This window comes from Lissotriton vulgaris, chromosome 7 (assembly GCF_964263255.1).
Source record: "Lissotriton vulgaris chromosome 7, aLisVul1.2, whole genome shotgun sequence".
Lineage (NCBI taxonomy): Eukaryota > Metazoa > Chordata > Amphibia > Caudata > Salamandridae > Lissotriton > Lissotriton vulgaris.
The window spans coordinates 855,324,117-855,338,987 of NC_141695.1; positions in this window are offsets into that span (position 1 = coordinate 855,324,117).

Here is a 14,871-nt window from a genome sequence, read left to right on the forward strand (position 1 = left end):
TCCCCTAACTTCTCTTTCGGCTTTCACAAACTCAGACCCTATTTTAGTTTGTCCCGGAAAGTATAAATAAATCTTGGCCACTTTTTCAGAGAAAAATTCCGCAATCCGGTTACATGAGTCAACAGAACAATCCACGGGAGCAGTGGAGGACTTGGCAGAGGAAATGGCCTTATAGATTTTAAACAGCTCCTTTGTGGAGTTTTCCGCATCCCCAATTCTCCTTGCAAAGTAGGCTGCCTTTGCCCTTCTAATAAGCCCATTATAGGCCCTCCTCTTAGCTATATATTCCTGCTTGGCCTGGCTCAGAAAGGCCACCCTCCACTGCCTCTCAAAACGTTTGCATTCCGCCTTAGCTCAGTGCAAATCATCATTGTACCAGGGGGCTGTTCCCTGTACGCGCCGCCCAGAGTTGGTCAAGCAGAGTGGGGCAGTGCTATCTAAGGCCTCTGTTATGCGTTGATCTAGATTACATCTAGCGGTTTCTGCATCCATCCCACCCGGCCTCCCTCCTTTAGTTAGCGCTTCATTAAACTTAGCCTGAGAGAATTTGGCCCATTTCCAGCTAGGGTAGTTAGGGGGTGGCCGTCCCAGTATTCTTCCTCCTGGAATGCGCACCACAAAGGGCACAAAGAAGTGGTCCGACCAGGGAACCGGAACTGGAGGATTTGCCACCACTTCCCCCCAGTTGGCGAATATCGGGTCTAATAGATGGCCCTGCAGATGTGTGGGGGTCCTTACTCTCAGGTCAAGTTGCAGTGTCTGTAATTCCTGGCAGAGACCTGCCGCCCCTCTATCAAGTGGGTCTTCAAAATGCATATTCAGGTCCCCTAAAATGAGGAATTGATCTCTTCGTAGAGCAGCCTCCGTAATCCCTCCGTAATCCCCTCCACCAAGCTAACCGTGAACCGGGTGCAGGGGCCTGGAGGTCTGTAGATCAGGAAGCCTTTTAGCGTAGTACCATCGTTTACCCTAATAGTAAAGGCACCTGCCTCACTATCCGTTACCGTTAGCTGTTCAAGTTGACAGCGCAATGGTAGCTTAAAAGCAATAGCTATTCCCCCCCCCTCTGCCCGTGGGCCGGTCCCGCCTCACCATCATATACCCTTCAGGGAGAGCCTCGATGACATCCGAATCAGAGTCAGCATCTAACCAAGTTTCCGAGAGGAACAAGAGATCCAGTTGTTTCTCTGTCAGTAGGTCATAAATGTCCAGTCTATGTTTACGCATAGATCTGACATTAAGTAGCCCACATGTCAGGCTAGTGTACTCCAGCTTTCTCTTTTATCCCCTACAAAACGTATACTGACAGTGACTACAGCATGCATCCCCCTCCGCAGTCATGCTAAGATAGCATGTATTCGGGGGACGAAGTTTCAGGAGTTGGTCCCTACTCCACCGTGTCCTAGCCGCCGTTTGACCAGGGGTGGGGGACCTGGCCCGCCCCCGGCCGCGGACGGGCGCAGACGGGCTTGCCTTTGGCACGCCTTCAGCGCGCCCGCTGCCCGGCCGAGCGGACATCAGCCTTTTAGCCACCCCAGCGTCCAGATTTCCAGATTGGCTAGAGCGCTGACCATCCTCTCCCGCGCTGCCTCGGACCTTCCACGCCCTCCGCATAATCGGTGCTAGTCACCGCATCAGAACGGGGCGGGAAGGAGGAAACGAGAGCAGCCCCCCGGCGCGATGCAGCTTGTCTCCAAGTAATGCACACAATGCCTCTAGGTGGTACAAACAATGCCAGCAAAGTCAATTAAAAGTACAGGGAGGGAGCCTACGTCGCTCTCCTCACTCTGCCCCCCTAACAGTCTATTCAAATCTAAGGCAAAGCCCTCACTTGCCTCAACAATATATATAAATTGCCTCTAAGGAAGGACAACCGAGCTCTAAGGCAGAGGGCGGTGTATTATTAAATAGTACAAGTACTTTCATATGTCCTAACAGTAAAACTTCCAAATTGTTGTTTATACTGTGGAAAAATAAGTAACGTCATTGGCTAGTACAGAGTTACAAGCTAGCATCCCAGTCCTGCTTACTTCTGAATGGGACTACTAAAATGGGTGCTTTGAGGTATCAAGTTAATCATGGCATTAAACCTGACTTGATCCCCAAGTTTAATTTAATGACATGTTTAAGGAAAGGCAACTTTTACAAAGTTGCCATTCTGTTGCCCAGTTTATCCTGTGGCCTTTCACAGTTGCTGGCTACTAGAGATCCTTCTGCCCTCCTGGAAAATAGTGTAAATGACTTCCAGGCTCAAGAACAATAGATGCCTGCCACAGAGGGAGGTGTTAACTCCTCCTTGCAGGAAGCCACACACAGTGTTGGCCCACAAGGCGGGCTTCAAAGGGAAGCCGCTTTTGGTGGACAAATGGGGATCACATTAGAGAAAGGGTGCCCCTTTCTTCAGGTAGATGGACTGGCGGCAGGAGCAGATAGGGAAAACCAGTAGCCAAACCAGTTTTCCTGTGGGCTTGTAGCCCCCAGGTAGCCACACCTGTGAGGTGGGCCACCAAGTATTTAATGACCAAAGGAGGGCTCAGACATCTTGGGAGTGGGCAGAATAGGGCACTCTGGGATTGCTAGTGCCACACATAGCCAGAAACCATCACAGGGCGGGAGGGATCCTGGTAGCCCATTGGCTAGTGACTGCATCCTCCCCCTAGGGCACTTTCTGATCATAAATGTGGCACATCTGGCACCCTAAACCTCAAAGGATCCGGGCGAGCCATCATGTTTCCGGAGGTAAAGCCTCTGCTGGCTCTGCTGCTGGAAACCTGTGACCAATGGCTTGACTGAAATTGGGCTGTGGGTCAAAGTACCTCAGACCAACCGCCATACTGCCACATTTAAGTCAGACATTCATAATTTTGACCTGTTCTGGACCACCAGGGCTCATGGTCCCGAACTGGAAAATACACAAATGACCACCATGCATTCAATGAACTATCCGAGAATAATAGGGGTATTTGATATTTTTGTTTTAAAAACACAAACTCCCACTTTGCTGTGCGGGCACTGAGCACATGGCACCCACGCAGCAAAGCTACAGTGCCATCAGCAGAGCTGTCGTGGCAGCGGCTCAATTGTAGGCACAGAGATCTTCGCAAGCCAGGTGGAGATTACTAAATATGGTGGCTGTTGTTTGCCTGGACAGTGAAGGGCAGCCATCTTGTGTCTCGGTGGAACAGAGTACAGCCCGCCAGGGCCTGAGTAAGGCCTTTGCCTCAGTATCCTTGGCTTTGGTTTTCAGCTTGTATTTTTGCTGGAGTGGTTGTGCATCCATGTACACTTGCTCACAGTTAGCTGGGTTCCTCCTGGGGTTGTTGATTGCACATTCTTGTCTACGTCCTGGTGTCCGTGTTCTTGGTCTGGTGTGTTTGGGCTTTAAATGAGTGGAAGTGTTTTGCATGATGGATGTTCACGCAGCTTGAGAGTCAGCCTACAGTCGGCCTTACCTTCAGAGTCGACCTTACATTATTTCCAATAGTGGGATTACACCTCAGAACTTGAGGCGAGAAGCTCTTCGGATGTCTGACTAATGCCAAAGCCCCGGAGAGTCTAACATCTCCTGACAGATTTGCTCTGAACTTTGGTCGAGAGGGCAGTAAAGTGACCCTAGGCCCCAATAGCGCTGGATACGCGCTCAGATTACGTACCCTATCTTGGATGGTACACACTTGTAATGAAAAGGGATTAAACCTTATCACAGGGGCTCTCTTCAGCGTGATAGGCCGAGCAGAACAAACAGGATTAGCTCTCTCGTTCAATACTTTGAATGAAGTGCTGGGATTGTTTGGTGCTTTATAGAGTCATTTGAGGGAAGGTTGTGTGTCTGTGAATACAGCTTTTTCCCGGTTCCTCTGACGTTGTCTGTAAAGATGTGTCTCATTGTCTTTGGAGGTGTCTGGCAACTCGAGGGGATTCCATTGAGCTGGTTTTATTTGCAGGTTTTTTGGATTGATTGATTGGGAGAGGAAACAGAAGCAAGGGTGGCATTGATACATCACTGTCTCCTCGCAAATAGGATCACTGGAGCAGACGGGCCCTCGGGGGCCTCTCTTAGACTGCAGAGAAAACTGCATCACCTGCACTGATAGGAACCCATCCGATTAATGTTAATTCTGTCACTTAGCAAAAACACGCGCCGCTTGGCATTCCCCCGGGCCCCTCCCGTAGTGTCCTGGGTGATCTGTGGCAATAACCTGCGCCGGTGTGTCAATATCATGTGCTGTTCAGGACAAAGCGTGTTGTCATTCATGTCAATATCTTGTGCCTTTCGTGGCAATAACGTGCAGTGTTATTACCATGTCCAAGTCCTGCCAATATCCTTTGTCATTCATGACAATATTCCGTGCTATTCATGCCAGCATCTTTTGGAATCCATGGCAACATATTTTAAATGACTTAACATCACCCTGGACATTGTGGCAGAGACATGAGAGATTCGCAGGGCCCGCCGGGTGGATAAGCTATTCGTTGTAAAATCCTGTGCACTCAATGGTAATACTCGGGGCAGTTCATGGGAAGGATGCCCATAGCCCGTGCCAAGCCCTGAGTCCCACCACACACCACCTTTGCCTTTGCCCCCAGCCAGTTGTGGTAGTGACCTATGTTTAGCGGGGTGACAGTCCGGTCGGAGAATGGCAGGGAGTGGACATATTGCTTACATCTGTCAGAGACGGTGTTGGGTGGCAGGCGGCACCCCATGTGGGTGCGATGCAGCATAGGCAATTTTGAAAACGTTTTGTTTTAATTTCGAGCTTCGCCACGTGCAAAGCTTGTAAGGTTTTAAAGCAGGGGGGGGGGCAGTCTTGGGGACAATCTGTGGCAGCGAGAAACAGGCTACATTCTGGAAGAGGCCGCTCAGGACAGCTGCTTGTCACCCATCCCTGGCCCTCTCCTGTTGCAAAGTCCATAGGGGAGGGGGAGGGGGCCCCACCGCCTGCCCCCGGCCCCGAGCGCGACTCGCCGCGCCCTAGAGTGCTATGTTAGGGTATGTTATGTTCATTTATTCATTAAGCGCCACGTAGGCGACTGCTTCTTGTCTCTTTGGTAACACAAGGCTCAGGAAGGGGCAATAAAAGAATTGTAGCATTACACAGATATATTGCTAACACATCATCAATATGACACTGAAAAGCCAGAATCTGACAAAACGGACCAAGCCTGGACTAATTTATTACGTAAATAGCTATGTTTTTTCTGAATTTTTATAGGAGGGATTCTTTCCGTAGGATGAGTGGGAAGGAGTACCATGCTCCCTGCTGCGTTGAACCATCCCATGCACTGATTGGTCCCCTGGCCTGAGGGCATGGTCCTCTAAAACCAGTGGTGTAAGGTAAGATGATGACGATGGGCCCCAGGGACACATTACAGTGGCCTGGCAGGGGCCTGCAACGCTAAAGGCACTGGGGACCGGTTTACAAAACCCCTAAAAAGATGGCTCCTAGGTGACCCTGAGCCACCAGCTCACTGCCCAATGTCAGACTGGCTGCCTTCCCAATCTGACCCTGATGAGCCTCCCTGTGTAGAATGTGGTAAGGGACCCAGAATCTACAATATCTCATGCATATTCATAGACTTTTGGCTGAACTGAGGCTCCCTGAAAGGTTGGGGCCCCGTTAGCCTCAGGGACTGCAGGGGCAGGAGCGGCCTGTGCAGGTAAGAGCGGTGGGCCGTGTTGATAAGGGGGGGGGGGGGGGAGGGGGGGGATTCGACAGATGACCACGAGGGAAAATGAAAGATGTAATTAATTTTCATTGTTGTCTGTCGAAATCGCTTCCCACCGGCCCACCTCTCTTACCTGCATGGGCCGTGCCTGTGCAGAGGCCTGTGTTATACCCCTGACTACGACCCTCTGCTGCCTATTTTATGTGGTGACTGTCCGCCACGATTTCCTGCTCCTGGATGCAGGCGCGCAACACCCATTGGGCTCACCGGGCTTCAGCCCCCCCGTCGCCTCCTCTGCCCGGGCTAAGATTACACGCACTGAAATGGTGCAAGAAGGCTGCGCTTCCGATCCGAGGATGTGATTTTTTAAATGCTTTCTGAGAGGTAGGGTGACCAACCGTCCGTAAAATTCACGGACTGCCCGTTATTTGGGCCCCTTGTCCGTGAGCATTTCTTTCACGGACGCCATTTGTCCGTAATTTTGGGGATGGCAAGGCAGCCAGCTGTGCTGTTCCCCTGGAACAATCAGAGTCAGCTCGCACTTCTCTGAGGCTGCAACAGCCCCTCCCCGACCTCGCTCAGTCTAAGTACGGGCCCATTGTCATTCTGATGTGGATGATTCTCACCTAAAGAATGACAATGGGCCAAATGTGTGGAGAAGCACCGGAGGAAGTGTGGGGGGCGGGAGGTGGAGTTGCAGGTTAGTGGTCCATGGCCCTTCTTAACTTTGATCTGTGACTCGCAGATCAGCACAGGGCAGAATAACAAACACATAAATAAAAGCAGGAATGATCACTGTGATGTGTGTGCGTGTGTATTTTGACATGTACTTATGTTGGATTCTTTACTTACTTTTACACTATTGTACGACCTCCTCTGAAGTGTCTGAAAACGCACTTTTTGTCTGAAATTTCCGTCCTGAATTTTGACCTTTTGTCCTGAATTTTCACCCTTTGCCCTGAATTTTTAAACTCACTGTCCTGAATTTGCAACTATGCCAGTTGGTCACCCTACTGAGAGGCCCAGCAGCCCGAGCCTCTGAACAGTTTCAGCGTGTGAACCCCCCTGCCCTGACCTCTTGTGTTTACTTTAGAGTGGCGCAGAGGTGAAATCCTTGCCTGAAGGCAGGGATTTCACCTAAGCACTTGATGGGTTGTGAGCATGGGGTGTGAAGATGTGCACAGCAGGGGGAAGGCATGGCCAGTTAAGGTGATGCTTTTCCTTTGTAAAGGAATTTCTGCTGGGTGGGTGTGGGTTTTAGGGTGCCAGTGAGTAATTTCATGGTTCAGGGTGGGTTACGGGTGGGTTACGGATTGGGGTTCCAGGGGGTAATTTTAGGGTTCTGAGCGGGTATGGGTTTTGGGGTTCCAGGGGGCAATTTTAGGGTTCAGGGTAGGTATGGGTTTTGGGGTGCCAGGGGACATTTTAGGGTTCAGCGTGGGTATGTGTTTTGGTGTGCCAGGGGTAATTTTAGGGTTCAGGGCAGGTGTGGGTTTTGGGGTGTCAGGGGGCAATTTTAGGGTTCAGGTGGGTATGGGTTATGGGGTGCCAGGGGAGAATTTATGGTTCAGGGTGGGTATGGGTTATGGGGTGCCAGGGGGAGTTTATGGTTCAGCATGGGTATGGGTTTTGGGGTGCCAGGGGTAATTTTAGGGTTTAGGGCAGGTGTGGGTTTTGGGATGTCAGGGGGCTACTTTAGGGTTCAGGATGGGTATGGTTTATGGGGTGCCAGTGGGGAATTTATGGTTCGGGGAGGGTGTGGGTTATGGGTTGCCGGGGGGCATTTAAGGTTCAGCATGGGTATGGGGTTTGGGGGTGCCAGGGGTAATTTTAAGGTTCAGGGTGGGTGTGGGTTTTGAGGTGCCATGGGATTAATTTTAGGGTTCAGCGTGGGTATGTGTTTTATAGTGCCAGGGGTATTTTTAGGGTTTAGGGCAGGTGTGGGTTTGGGATGTCAGGGGGCTACTTTAGGGTTCAGGGTGGGTATGGGTTATGGGGTGCCAGGGGACATTTTAGGGTTCAGCGTGGGTATGTGTTTTGGTGTGCCAGGGGTAATTTTAGGGTTCAGGGCAGGTGTGGGTTTTGGGGTGTCAGGGGGCAATTTTAGGGTTCAGGATGGGTATGGGTTATGGGGTGCCAGTGGGGAATTTATGGTTCAGGGAGGGTGTGGGTTATGGGTTGCCGGGGGGCATTTAAGGTTCAGCATGGGTATGGGGTTTGGGGGTGCCAGGGGTAATTTTAAGGTTCAGGGTGGGTGTGGGTTTTGAGGTGCCATGGGATTAATTTTAGGGTTCAGCGTGGGTATGTGTTTTATAGTGCCAGGGGTAATTTTAGGGTTTAGGGCAGGTGTGGGTTTGGGATGTCAGGGGGCTATTTTAGGGTTCATGGTGGGTATGGGTTATGGGGTGCCAGATGGGAATTTATGGTTCAGCACGGGTATGGGTTTTGGGGTGCCTGGGGTAAATTTAAGGTTCAGGGTGGGTTTGGATTTGGGGGGGCAAGGCGGAATTTATGGTTCAGCCTGGGTATGGTTTCTGGGGTGCCAGGGGTAATTTAAGGTTCAGGGCGGGTATGGGTTTTGGGGCTCCAGGGGGGTGATTTTAGGGTTCAGGGTGGTATTGGGTTTTGGGGTGCCAGGGGGTAATTTTAGGGTGTGGGGTGGGTATGGGTTTTGGGGTGCCGGGGAGGGATAATTTTAGGGATAGGATGGGTATGGGTTTTGGGGTGCCAGGGTAAATATAGATTTCAGGGCGGGTATGAGTTTTAGGGTGTGAGGGGGTTAATTTTAGGGTTCAGCGTGGGTATGTGTTTTGGTGTGCCAGGGGTAATTTTAAGATTCAGGGTGAGTATGGGTTTTGGGGGGCAATGCATCAAACTAACAAAAAAGTGTGCTTTAATTGTTGTCCAGTTTCAAATGCAGAATTCACCATATTTTTTTCTCAGCTTGAGCTGAGCATTAACCGATCCTGATTATCTGCCATTTTAGCTCCGCCCCATTGATTTACATTAGCCACGCCCCTTCATCTGCCATGTTAGCCCCCCCCGAAATTAAGACCTAGTTGCGCCCCTGCCTGGATGTGCCTGCCATGGCCCTCAGTGAATCGGACACATTAGAGAATATGGCCCCCTTTAGCAAAAGTGGTAAAAGAGTGATCATTAAATAGTTATAAGAAGGGATTGTTTTATGTGCTTATTTCTTTCCATCATATTTATATCCCCACAGAGGATGGCTTGAGCGGAGGAGCGCAGCGGGTCAACGATGACGCTGAGGTAGTTATTGGAGATCAACTCTACGAGACCAGGTGGAGTTAGACAACTGCTGAAGGTGTCTTAAAGGGTGCCTTACCAGTGACCACTAGGAGTTCTAGAGAGCGTGGTCGGAAACAAGAGAGTTGGTTGAAGGGGTGCCAGCAGTGTTCTATTTAAAAGAAGACCATCTTTGTCAAGCTTCTGGATCAAATGCCGTTAGTGTGAGGAGGTGCCATGCCTACTGAGGAGGCCAGTATAAGAACAACAGGAGAAAACCCATAGACCACGTTGGGATGGGTGTCTCGTGTAAATAGAAACAATTCACAACAGGTATCATGTAAGGACAATTTAAGTAATGTATGCAGTCTGCATTACAAATTAATAAACAAGGAGTCACTGAAGTTTTTAGATCAAAGGCAGTATTATTCACCAAATAGGCACAGGGAGAGATCTTTCACATGATAATACAGTTTAAACAGCACTGTACAGAACAGATCATGTGACAACCCTAGTGGCACTTGGTGCGTGATGCTATATACAGTAGTGATTGTGAAGGTGCAAGTGCTCAGGTGAACAGCGTGATCGGCGCATAGAACCAAGTTTGTACATCAATAAAGGCCCCGTGAACAACAAGTAGTAATCACTTAAAACATGTTTGCATAAATTTGAACAGGAGCACAAAGAGTGATATGCGTCGTATTGTTTATGCTGTAGTCTACAATAGCAATCAATACATTTCAATAACGCAACGCACTTTAGGCCTCACAAAAATGAGTATTACATTTGCAAACAATGGTGATGTATCAAAGATTAGCAGGTTTACCAACTAAAATCATCAAACTGCTTATATTCAATAGCCAATACATGATAGTATTATTCAATATGCTCCAGAATAATTTAAAATCATAAATTAGAAAACAAACTATTATAAAGTTGTCTCAAAATGGCACAAAGTAGACTCAATATCCCATGCAGGTAAACCCTACACTACAGAGCTAGGAGAAAGTCATGGAAAGTTCAGGAGAAGTCAGGATAAGGCATGCGAATGGAAAGCCTCTCAAAGGCAGGATCTATAAAACAAGCAAAGCTTCTTCTAGCAACAAAAAGGGAAGGCAACTCTCTTAATGAATAGGAAAGAGAAATCACTCTAGCATGGCTCTTATGGACAAGGGAGAAAGGAATTTAAAACTAAGTCCACATTGCATTATAATAAATTATCAATTTTCCACATGTTGCTACTCCTATAAATGGCTCTCATGAAGGGGATCAATTTGGTAAAAGTACAGATTCATTATTTTCACAACGTAAAGCACAATGAACTCTCTCTCTCTCCCTGCATCCTTCAAACTTCAGTTATCTACAACATAAGAAGATACATTCATTCCAGGATGTTTTCTGGTAGGTGCTCATCACTGAGTGCTCAGAGGACTATGTAAATTCAAACATACATATGAGAAAAACTAAACAAAAGATGCATAATTTGAAGTTGTTGGTACAGCCTTCTCCTGAAGTGAGAAAAAGAAGATACATGACAGGAAGAAGTGTGTCAGAGAAAGTTGCCCATGTTAATATGCGGCCTATGTTAACTACAATCGGTTAAAACGTGAAAGGTGCACAGTAAATACATTTGTGTATTACATGTTAATATTAATATGTGTGCAAGACATTTAATTATGAAACATTTCTTTCACAGTGGGACCCTCAAACACCTTTACTCGGTGTCACTGCTCCTGTTGCACTGATGTTGATGCAGCCCTGCTTATGGATCTTAAAGTTCATCTTTCTTACTTTCCTTCCTCTCTTCTGACTCACTTCCCTTTCACTCTTTCCTTCCTGTCTACTTCCCCTGTCTCTGTTTCTCTTTTCTGTCTCACGCTCATCTTTATTTCTTCCCCACTTCACTCTGCGACATCCCTCTTTCTTGCTCCTTTCTCTGACCTCTTTCCTTATGCTCTTCCTTATCTCCTTTCTCTTTCAGATGTGTTCCCTTCTCCTAGTTGATAACCTTGAACTCTCCTCCTCTCCTTTCTATTTTTCTCCTTCTCCCTTTCTTCCATCCCTTTTCTCTCTCTATCTCTTCTACTTTTCCCACTTAAACTCTTCCCCACCGTACTCCTCTTCCACAATGAGTGATCAAAGAGCTGGACCCCAGGCAGGCTCAATTTTTTGAAGAAATTTGAGCGTAAGGCAACTAAACAAACTGCTGCTGGTGCAGGGCAGACTGGCCCCCCTCCCAGCTATGGCTGACGGTGCCACTGCACCGCATGCACCACTGATAGCTACGTCCCTGGGTATTACAGAGGTGGTTTGGGTGTCTGCACAGTTGAGTCAGGTGGAGATTCGAGATGCCGGAGTGAGGGTTTGCAGAAGCATCCCTAAGGTGTTAGGGCCAGGGTGGTCGTAGAGGAAGGGACGTGGGAGCAGCGGGAGGCCAGGGAAGAAGGGAAGGTGCAGGACTGAACTAAAGTGCTAGTGGGAGGTGAAGAATAAGGCTCAGTGGTTTTGTAGCAGGGATCATGATAAGCCCTGTCTGGTCCCTCGGTCCGATGTTGATTGGAGCAGTTGACTCTGCAGGTCAAACCTGGATATTCTCTGGCCCAGAACTGCTGTGGTGGGGACGGCAGTGCAAGAGGAGCCAGAGTCGAGGTGGTGGAGGGGACACATCAGATATGGGAGCATTGGGACATACTTTACGGATGCAGTAGAGCAGTTCATAGAAGTGTGTAGTATCCTGCATAATATACTGTAAGGTGTTTTACCAACCCTGCTCTGCCCATTGCCTGTGCTTTGTCTCATTGGAATGTAGTCAGATGATGCCTCGGAATGGTGGGACTGAGAGAGGCAGAGCGACAGTTGGTCATGGGCTGAGCAGCTGACAGGCAGCTCCTGTGGGGCTCTGATCTACCACTTATCAACATGATGTCCTGTACCTTACAACATGTTATCTTCATAAAATAAATCATCTTGAATTACTACCTTCTTGAGTGGACCTCCTTCACTACATATTATGGCGACGCAGTGACGAAGAGCCTACAGCTACAAGCAAATCTCATGTACCTGACTTACAAGTTCACCTGTAGATGGCGCAACATAAAGAAATTACAGTGGGAACAACCACAATTTTCAGAAGAAGAGGTTTCCACAAGAAGGAATTAACTACGAAGGAAAAAAAAGCGCATTCTACACAGTACAATGAAGACAACTGCAAGGAATAAACAAACAAGAACTTCAAAGAAAAGAAAAAGAAGACAACAAGAAACAAGGAAGCACAAAACACTACGCCTGTTAGCCTCACCAGTGGCCTCACCACCGGCCAGCCCTAGTACAGGCGTGCTGTGCTTATCATCTCTATTCATCCTGGACTTTGGCTTTAACATATCAGTCTGCTACACTACCATGCGCTTTCCTAAAAAATGACAGACACCTGTTTGTTTCATTTTGATTACCAAAAGTGGTAAGTTGTGGCTACTGAACAATATGCCTTTGTAATCCATTACGATGTGTGATTCTCAGAACCTTATTCCTGCATGGTGTGATCCTGTGCACATCGGAGCGCTGGGGTGGCTACATCTACATTTAAAAGATTAACTATTCACCTCATTCATCGTGTTGGCCTCAAACCTTACCCATTGTGTTCTTGTGCCTTTAAATGCATCTCTGTGGAATACTGTGAGGGACAACATTTGAGGTTATCTGCTCTTTTGACATTGTTCATGTCATTCGCTGTGATGGACTGCCTACAACTTCATGAAATGTCCATTTGTCAACGCGCTGACCTGGAGTTTCTTTCTCACCCAAGGTTACCTTTTTGACTGTTAAACTGCCTCTTCAAGTATGTGTGTTTTTGTTACACATATGCCCCCAGTGCGCACTATTCACTTTTCCTCACATTGCCACCGAGAAATAAATATGCCGAGGTGAATCTCTCTGCAGTTTATTTTTAATCAGTGACATTCTTTGCAGCCTTCTCTGCGACGGTTCAACTGTCATAAAAGTTCGTTTTAATTTCGCGCGCATCTCACCTCTCTCAGAAGAGCTGCGCAGATCTCTTCATCTCCGAGTAAGCCTCTGTGACGTCATCCTTGCTCCTAAGGCACAACTTGAGCGCAGGAACGTACCAGGAGCCATCCGGAGCTACGTGCAGTGCGTGCGCCATTTTCATCTTTGAAGAATCTTTCACCTTAAGTCCTGGGGCACATTTTAACCTTTTTAGGTTTTGCCTGGCGAACAGCTGCGCAGCAGCATTTCGCGCAGGCGAAATCTCTTGACAATAATATGTGGGCTTTGTCCCGCCTCTGTCTTCCATTGGCTAGCTCCATAAATGGAGGCTAGCCATTGGAAGAGAGAGGCGTCCGTCATTGTGCGAGGCGATTCGTGGGCGTTCCGTTGAATTTTACTCATCCCGCCCCTTTGTGACGTCATTCCGGCGGTGGGCAGATTTTTTTTTTTTGGGGGGGACGCCATGTTTTGTTCATTTCATAGTGGCTTTTGCAGGAGTGGGCTGCGAGATTTAAGTTGCCAGGATGCGATCAGGTAAGCAGCATTTTGTTTATAATTTTCTTTTCCCTTTGTACGTTTACCCAGTCTGATGTCATCTCCCTGTTTGTACGTGTACCCCGTCTTATGTCGTCTCCCTGTTTGTTTAATGTCTTTGCGTGTCTGTACCCCGTCTTATGTCGTCTCCCTGTTTGTTTAACGTCTTTGCGTGTCTGTACCCCGTCTTATGTCGTCTCCCTATTTGTTTTACGTCTTTGCGTGTCTCGTTTTGCCTTTGTAGCTCACGCACCTACTACCCACCCACGCGGCCTCCCGTCCAATTACCTCAACAAAATAAATATTTCTTAATTACCCTCATTTTCAACCTCTGCGCTAGGAAGCATACCGCATACTGCTAAGTGCGTATAGTAGCACAAAGCTGGCTGGCTGAGTGGGAGTTGGTTACGTTTAAATTCATTTTGAGGTCGGGCTCGAGGATTTGTCTTCGAGTTCCAACAGCCCCAGAGCCACTCCCGGCTGGCTGCTCTGCGTTGCTTAGACACGGCGTCCTGCCCTTCCCGGCAAGCTCTGCGTTTGCAAGATGGCAGCGAGGTTTTACAGGAGAACCCATTGATAGAATGGAGGAAAGCGGAGCCGTCGGGCTGTCGCTGATATGCTTGACGGCTAGTAGCGGAGTACCGCTGTACAGCTGCAGCAGGGGAGGGAGCGGCCGGCAGGTGAGTAGACAGACTACTGCTCGAAGTATGGTGGCAGCCTCGGCGCAGTCTTTGGCATAATAAGGAAATTAAGTGCAAATGCTTAATGCCATATGTTGGTCTGTGTGATTTAAAAAAAATATTTAGATGTTAATGTTGCAGTGGTTAAAGGTTCCGTGTTAATTTACGGCATGCACCTTTATTAGAAAAAGTGTAATTAGAATACATTGTTCTGACTTACTATTTTTGAATATATGATGCGTGCATGCACTCCATTGACGTGTGTGACCCCGTCAGCGACTGCGATGTTCTTTAAGTTATCAGTATTTTGCATTCTGGGACTTGTATATTGAGCGCTGTAAAATCCAAACATAAGGAGCTTGCTGTTGGTTAAAAGCCCGGGCAGTCTGAATAGGGCATATGACATAGGGGACTTTTTTTTAACTCTTGCTCAACTCCGCTTTCATACCTACTAAGTTTTCAGTTTACTTATGCAGCAGTTCAGGTGTGTTTGTCCAATTCAATTAAACTTAACTAAGAGTACAACCAATGCTTTAAATGGACCTGTACTGAGTATCTGCACTTTTTAGCTGGGAGCGGCAGCTGTTCTTGCGTGCTGAGGCCAGTAAGAAGGCTGTAAGAAGTGTCTGTGTGGGCTCAGCGCGTACTGTGGCCGGTGCTGTCGGCTCTCTGCAGTGGTTGTGCAAATGCACGCACCGTGAGTAGGAGCTGAGAGCGCCCGTGCTGTGAGCCACAGGTACTA